This window comes from Dasypus novemcinctus, chromosome 17 (genome assembly GCF_030445035.2).
Source record: "Dasypus novemcinctus isolate mDasNov1 chromosome 17, mDasNov1.1.hap2, whole genome shotgun sequence".
Taxonomy (NCBI): domain Eukaryota; kingdom Metazoa; phylum Chordata; class Mammalia; order Cingulata; family Dasypodidae; genus Dasypus; species Dasypus novemcinctus.
In genome coordinates, this window is record NC_080689.1 from 64,277,023 (window position 1) to 64,285,398 (window position 8,376).

Below are 8,376 nucleotides of genomic sequence, written 5' to 3' on the forward strand. Positions count from 1 at the left end.
ATCTGTCAGGAAAATTTTCCTCACACTGAGCAGATTGGCCTGGTTTTCCGGCTCGGGACTACCCAGAAAAAGTCCAAACATCGAATACAACATTATTATTAATAGCTAATACTTATTGAACACTTCTTTGTGTCAGGCACTGGGCTAGGTCCTTTATAAAACTCTTGGTGAACCCTCACAATAATTCTGTGAAGTAGGCATTATTTTTATACCATGTTACAGTGGAGGTACTGAGGCACAGAGAGGTTAAGAAACTTGGCCAAGTTCCCTCCTTCTAGGAAATCCCAGGTAGGGTGACCAAGGGCACAGTCTGCCCAGGACGCAGGGCTTTCAGTGCTGAAACTAGGAAAGCCACAGAGAGACCAGGTCTTCCGGGCGCTAGCCCCCTCACGCTTAACCAGTGCCTCAGAACAGGCTCTCTTGAAGTCTTTCACACACAAACGCATTCCGGCCGGCCGTCTTCTCCTTCCAGACCCAACCTCTCCCGGCAGCCGTTCCTTCTGTGAAACACTTTCAGGTGCTTTGCCAGCCTCCTCGCTTCCCTGTAAAGTTTTCATCAAGTCAGCAAAGCCTTTACTTCCCCAGGGCTGGGCAGACCCTCTGCTCCCCGTGAGGGGTTTAAAAAAAAAAAATCCAGCCAGGAGTGGCAGTACAGTGGAAGGAGAGTATGTGGACTACCCGGGTGCTAACCAGCTCTTTTTTTCCTTTTTCCTTCCTAATAGAACGTTCTTACAGTCGCAGTGTGTCCTGCTTAAGACAAAGCAAAACAAAAGAAACCTCTGGTGTTGTCAGCTTCAGCGCAGCCACTGAAGGAGGAAAATCTGATTTAGGGACAGTGGTGGCAAAAGTAGGAGAAGGAAGTAGGAGGCATATCAGACCCCCATGATATTAGGCTGGTCACCAGCTGGGGGCTCCTCCTTGCCTAAGCATTCTCCCCTTCTGCTCATGAAGATGGGAGAGTTGGGAGGTTCCTTCTCTTTCTCATGTTTTTGCCTCAGACACGGCCTCCCCTGCCTTTCTCGTTAAACCCTGCCCCACCTTTCCACATGGCAAACTCCTACTCATTCTTCAAGACCCAGTTCAAATATCCCCTGGGTAAGCCCAGGGAGTGCGCTTATTCCCATGTTCCCAGTGCCCAGCTCAGGCCCTGACACAGAAGAGGGGCCTGTAGTAGGCAAGAGCCATCCACCTACATAGCTGGCCCCTGGAGCCATATTTCTGCCAACTCACTCTATACCCCCTAGAGGAGTGGATGCTTGATCCAAGACATCTCCCCAACAGATTCTCCTTCCCAGAACTGGAAAGGGGCTTGAAAGAAAGATGGCCTGGCCCGGGCGTGGCCCTGAGCCTTTAAGGTGTCAGCTTGGGAGCCCTGTGGTGGCCATCTTGGGACATGTGAATGAAGGCCAAAGAAGCCCTGCTGGGCCAGGAGGCCCCAATGATGAGAGAATGTTTGGTCGGGTATAGCCGAGGCTTTCCAGATCTTAGTTCCAGGCCCTTCCCATCCCAGCTACCTCCTATTCTCCGGTTCTGTGAGGTACCACTGAATTTTCCTTTCTTGCAACTCTTGAGTCCTAACTGCCTCAGGGCTCCACCTCAGAGCCCCCTCGGAAGTGCAGGCCCCGCCTACCCCACCGACGCAGACCCCTCCCCTCGGCCAGCATCTAGTCTGGTGGTTCCCAGCGCTGGCTGCCCACTGAAATTACCTCAGACCAAGTGAATCAGACTCTCTGGGGTGGCGCCCGGGCATCAGCAGTTTATGTAACTGCGTCCCTTTCCGCCATGACGATTCCACAGGGCAGCTGGGATTGGAATCACTGTCCTGGGAAAAAGGGCCCAGGAGAGCCCCAGAGCCCTGATACCCCCTCGTCCTCTCAGGTAGAGCAGCTGAGCTGTTGGCAGCGGTAGGGCCCACCCTACCCAGCACAACAAAACAAAACAACAAAAACAAAGATGTAGGCATGCAGCAACAGCTCTTCCTAAAATGGCGGAGAGCCAAATGGCGACAGCGCGCGCTACCTTCCCGTGTGCACCAAACTGAAACCTTCCTCTTCCCCCGGCAACAAGAATCCGGCAGCCTATCAGCATCGCACCTGGACCTCGACCTATGAAAACTCGCCACGTCACACCAACCCCCTCTCCCTGCCCATATAAGCTGTAGCACTTCCTCAATACACCAGACCTGCGCCACGAGCCTGCCTCTCCAGAGCGGTCGCTGTGTGGGAAAGTCTCTGTGCGTCCTTACCTGCTCAGCTCCTCTCCTGGGCCCTGCTCGGCCGTGGTAACCTCGGCGCAGCGGTGCGCCCTCGCCGGTCCAGCTCCTACCGACCCTCTCCACGCGCCCTCTGTCTCCCCCGCTCCAGCGGGGTCAAGCGGGCGGCATAAGTGGCTGAGCAGGAAGTAGGCAGAAACGGTACGTTGAGAGAGCAAACCCGCTAGCCCTGCCCGGCGAGGCCCAGAGGAAAGGAGCAAGCCGGGAAAACAGCAACACAAAGAACCCCCACAATCCTCTGGAGCCTTCCCTGCCCTAGCCCCAAGACCGACACAAAACACGGAATCCTGGCTCTGAAACCTTAAAGAACCCTGCCCATCTTGTCCCCTGCCTTTTGTACAGACCCCTCCCACCTTGTCCCTACCTTTTTTCATAGTGCTCCTTCCCGGCCTTTTCCCCTGCCAATTAATTCTTACCAGTAAGTCTTTTTTTAAATTAATTAATTTTTAATGTTACATTAAAAAAATATGAGGTCCCCATATACCCCCCACCCCCCTCACCCCACTCACCCCATAACCACAACCTCCTCCATTGTTATGGGACATTCATTGCACTTGGTGAATACATCTCTGAGCACTGCTGCACCACATGGTCAATGGTCCACACTACAGTTTTACACTCTCCCCAGTCCACCCAGTGGGCCATGGGAGGACATACAATGTCCAGTTGCTATCCTTGCAGTACCACCCAGGACACCTCCAAGTCCTGAAAATGCCCCCACATCACATCTCTTCTTCCCATTTCCACCCTCAGCAGCTACCATGGCTACTTTCTCCGTCTCAGAGCTACATTTCTTCCATTACTAATCACATTAGTTCCAGAATAGAGTATCAGTAAACCCACTCTAATCTATACTCTATTCCTCCATTCTGTGGACCCTGGGATGGTTATGTCCACTTCACCTCTGTATCGAGAGGGTGCTTCGATTCCACTTGGATGATGGATGCAATTCTCCTGTTTGCAGTTGTAGGCACTCTTGGCTCCCTGGTGTGGTGTTGACCTTCTTCACCTCCCTGTTAGCTGGCTAGGATAAGTCCAATAAACCAGAGGGTAGGAGTTGCAAGTCTGTTGAGGCTCACGGCCTGGCTATCATATGGAGAGTCCAGAGATTCAGGTCCCCTGAGTATACACTAAACCCCAGCGCCAATCACAGGTCTGGTAAAAGTGACAGGAGAGGCTTGTGAACAAAGATCACACCTGAGTCCAACTCCATCACACTCAGGACCACAAACTCCAAAGTAGGGCCAACTGACATGGCACTGAACTCCATCTGCCATGACAATAGAACCTGTGGGTCTCTGTAGCCCTCATAAGAACCAATACCTGGGGTTGTATCTACTTTTGTTGTCTCTGGGACTTTGCTGAGGTGTGCATAAGGGCAGTCCCTCTGATGACGTCCCGGCTCTTTTTTGGAGACTCATAGCCATATAAACTCATTTGTCCTTTCCATTTCCCCCTTTTATTCAGGGTCAAAAAGCATTTTTAACTCCTGATATTTCATGTAGGCTGAGATATGCTGTTGGTCTGAGTTGATCCTTTTATTCAAGGTTGTTCTCCAGCCACATCATCAGCTGGTACTTGGTAGTAATCCCTCGGTGCCAGGGAGGCTCATCCCTGGGAGTCATGTCCCATGCTGCGGGGAAGGCAATGCATTTACATGCTGAGTTTGGCTTTGAGACTGGCCACATTTGAGCAACATGGAGGCTCTCAGGAGGTAACTCTTAGGCACCCTGCAGCTCTAGGCCTAGTTCTTATTTCAGGCCCACAGGCCCACAAGCATAGTCATTAGCATCAAGGGCACCAGTAAATCTTTCAAGACCCAGCTAACACCTCTGCCTCCAGGAAGCCTTCCTGATTGCTCCAGTCCATTCTCTCCCCTTTCTTCTCTGGCTTTCTATTTGCACCCAGAGTCCACGCTCCTCTTCTGACTTATTTCCTGTCTCCTTGTGACTTCTCTTACTGCTGATTTAACTTTCCAGGAGCTTCTCCCTTCCCTCACCAACCAGTCTGCGAGAACCCGTGTCTGCTCACTCACAGTCTGGCCCAACACGAGGCTGGGTGGGTGGGAGATGCTCAGAAATGCCTGCACCGTGGACACCCCCAGCCCCACTTCCTCACCTCCCAAGGACATTTTCAGTAAGAGCAGCCATGCTTAGAAGGGTCCCAAGGAAACCCCGGTTAGAGGGGCGCGAGCTCGCAAACTGAGGTAGCCGTGGCTGATGGTACTGCTAGACTGGGTGCGGGGCTGGGTGCGGGGCTGGACGACCTCTTAATTTCCTCCCACACCGGAAGTCTCTGATCTCAGCACACCAGAAGCGCTGCCTGTCCTGCTGCAGTCGGCCTTTCCCCGCCACCCCCTTCCACGCACCTTCAGGGTGGGCAGTGGAGTGAGGCGAGCCCCAGCCCACAGCCCGAGGTCAGTGAACGGCCAGAGCCGGCACGTGGCTGCTTTTAGGGCCGCTGGAGCCCCCTCGGCCTCCCCGGGTGCTGCTGTGATGAGAGTCGAGCAGGCAGCTTCTCCCCCGGAGAGCTCCAACTCAGGCGCGGGGACAGGGGGTCGAGGGAGGACAAACCTTGGAGACGCTGTCTGCACTCACACCCAGAAAAGCACGTACACAGCCGGCACGTGCTGCAGCCGCGGGGGGCCCCAGGGGGTGCAGAGGCACGTGGGGGCTCACTCCCAGGCATGTGACCAGTCAGGAAGGTGCCAGACTCATCGAGACATCGACCTGCGCACGCAGACACTCAAGCACAGTTTCGGCCCGGATATCACCCTGAGACGCCCAACTCAATCTCCCACAGTGGAGGAACGCCTCTATCTGTCTTGGCGTGCTGGCGACAGCGCCCCTGCTATCCCACCTCCCTTTCCTTGAGGCCCCCTCAGGCGGGGCCAGCTCAGCTTGCCCCCCCTGCAGCCTAAGAGGCTCCCTCCTAGGGCTGCGGGGTTTGGGAGATGGAGGTCAAAGGCTGAAGCCAGCCTTCTGCACCCCTGCTGGGGCCTGCAGCCAGCCCCTTCCAGAGAGGGGCGGTGGGCGGGCCGGCTCCTCGCTCTGCCAGGCTCAGCCCTGCGGGCTGCCCTTGCCCGGCCCTGAGCACACTTCAGGCCTCTGGCTCCCAAGGGAAAGCGAGCTGAGAGCGCCCGGGCTGGGATCTCCACAGCCCTCCCTGGGACTCTCAGCAGCCCCTCACACCACCTGCCAACAGCTGCTGTGTGTCAGCAGAGCCTCCAAGCAGCCTCGCCTCGGCCCTGGGTCTTAGCTTCAAGGACAGTTTGCTGCTCTATCCCAGAGCCTGGCTGTGAGAGCCCCGATCTCCTTCCTTGGGAGCCCCCCCTGGGAGCTGGTGGCCACGAGGACACAGGTGGATCTGCCTTGCCAGGGTATTCTACCTGGGGGCTGTCCCCGGCCCCGGGTGCACAAGCAGGTTTGTGTGCTGGGTGGCGGGATTTCGGGAGGGGGCTGGGAGTTGCCCCTCAGGCCCCCCCTGGGCAAGGACATTCTTACCCGGGCTGTCCCCCTGTCTGGGCTGTCACATGTCACCCCAGCTATGGTGTTCCCCCCCTTTTCCCAGCCCATTCCACACATTCCAGCAGCATAGCCGACTTCCAGCTCCTCTCGCCCTGCTCCAGCTCTCTGTCCCTTTACACCCAGACTTCCTCTTCCAGATGTTGAACCACTGTCTCCTCCTTCAGGTCAAGATCATCTTCCCAGCAGGACCCTCCCCAGCTTCACTTCCCGTTTCCTCTTCGCCTTTTCTCACATGACTTACCACCACCCAACAATATCTTAGGTGAGTATTTGGTTTTCTGTCTCTCCTGCTGGAATATAAATCCCACGAGGGCAGGAACTTTGGCCTGTTCAGTCCCATTGTTCCCAGTGACACGAAGTAGGTCCACTCAGCTAAACGTGCTGAATGGCGTGGGCAGACGCGCACGTGCAGACCGACATGCGCCCGGGTGGGCTGCGTGACACAGCGTCACCGGCATGCACACGAGCTTCCAGCAAAGGCATGCACGCTCGCAGGAATCGCTGGGCTCGGCTCCCCCCGGCCCAGGGGAAGGCATTTATCATCCGGTTCCCTGGTCCAGAGAACCTCCAGCGGGACCCACTCAGCCCTCCTGGTGCTAACTCGGCCTGACACACCAGGTGCACGTGGGGGCCCCCGTGGAAGCTGTGGCCAGCCCGCCACCGCTGGGGTGGCTGCTAATTGGCTCTGTGTTGGGCCTTGGGTCACCGCTCGGTCAGCCATGGCTGACACCTTCTTCCCACTTGTCTCTGGAAAGGCGCTGCTGTCCCCTTGGCTTAGACCTCAGGCAGCCGCTGAACCGCACATGCCTGGCCACGGGGGAACGGCTGCGCCCGCCAGCCCCTCCGATGGCGCCTCCCTCCCCACACGCACTCTTGGGAAAGAGCAAACCCGACTGGCCTTAGGGCGGCCAGGTGCCCAAGGGGTGTGTGGTAAGGCCCCAGCCCATAGAGCAGCCCTAACCTGCCACGGGGCTGCAAGGCCACGGCGAGAAGGCCCGTCCTCTAGGTCAACCCTTGCTCTCCCTGAGTTACTCTCAAAATGCAAGTCCCTCGGTGTGGGGGAGCGGGGCTGGAGCGCCGAGGCAAAGGGGGCGGTCTGAAGAGGAGGAAGAGGCGTATTGGAACCCGTCCTTCCTTGTCGCGCTCTGTCGGGTCTCTACGAGGATGCGGTTATGCCCCTTGACACCGTGTCTCCAGGCCTCTTCAGGGAGCTGCTTTCAGAGTAGCCGCAGCTCTCCAGTTTACCTGCCCAATCACACACCATCTCTGAGACATCAGGGTTCAGGAGAAGGTGAAGTGGCTCTTCCACGGCCAAGACTGGGACCCTTAGTGGGGGTGGGGAGCTAATCTGACTTCCCTCCCAGTGGGGCTTAAGGGTGGGGTGGGGAGCAGTGCTGGGTGGCAAGAGAGCTCCGGCCCGGCCTTCCTGTAGGGGAGAGCCCGCTCCACCTCACTTTTCAGGTCCCCAGTTGTACCCCTTCCCAATTTTGCCAAGACCCCAGCTTTTCAAAGGTCCAAGTCTCCACTCACGTTGGCATTAGAAATCCTCCCATACACTGAGCCATCCGGGAATGCTGCCTCCTCCAGGAAGTCTCACCTACTATGGCTATTTCCTGGTCTTGCAACCTATGGTTATGTCCTTGCCCCACCTGCCCCAATCAGGGGGATACAGAGCTAAGGGCAGATTTGGGCCATGGCCAGCCTTTCCTGCCCCTCTTACTCATCACCCCAGCTGGGGGCTCATGACCGCAGAAAAAGCCCATGGAGTCGACAAGTCCAATGGCTTCCCCCCCCCTTTTTTTTAAAGATTTATTTATTTATTTATTTCTCTCCCCTGCGCCCCAACCCCGTTGTCTGTTCTCTGTGTCTATTTGCTGCATATTGTTTCTTTGTCCGCTTCTGTTGTCAGCGGCAGGGGAATCTGTGTCTCTTTTTGTTGCATCATCTTGTTGTGTCAGCTCCCCACGTGGGTGGTGCCATTCTTAGGCAGGCTGCACTTTCTTTCGCGCTGGGCAGCTCTCCTTATGGGGTGCACTCCTTACACGTGGGGCTCCCCTACGCAGGGGACACCCCTGCGTGGCAGGGCACTCCTTGCGCGCATCAGCACTGCACATGGACCAGCTCCACACGGGTCAAGGAGGCCGGGAGTTTGAACCGCAGACCTCCCATGTGGTAGACGGATGCCCTAACCACTGGGCCAAATCCGCTTCCCCCAGTGGCTTCCCTTGACATGGTCCGCTATGCAGGCAGAGGGCAGGGTGCTGGGAGGGGCCCTGAAAGGTGCTGGGTGACACCCCCGGGGCCTGCTCCTGTTCTGCAGAGCTGAAAGCCTCCTGGCTCTTCCTCCTCAGGGCTGGCACAGGCTGGGGCAGACCAAGGACATACTGGAACAGATCTGGGGAGCTCTGGATGCCCCAGGAAGGAAGAGGAAGGGGCTGTGGAGTGATAACAGCCCCAGCCCCCAGCTCCCAGCCCCCAGCCCCGCGAGGGCACAGCTCTGCCCATCTTCCCCAGGGGAGATGGGCAGGCTTCAGGCAATGGTCCCTGGGAAACTGGCGGTTCCAACCCAGAGGGAAA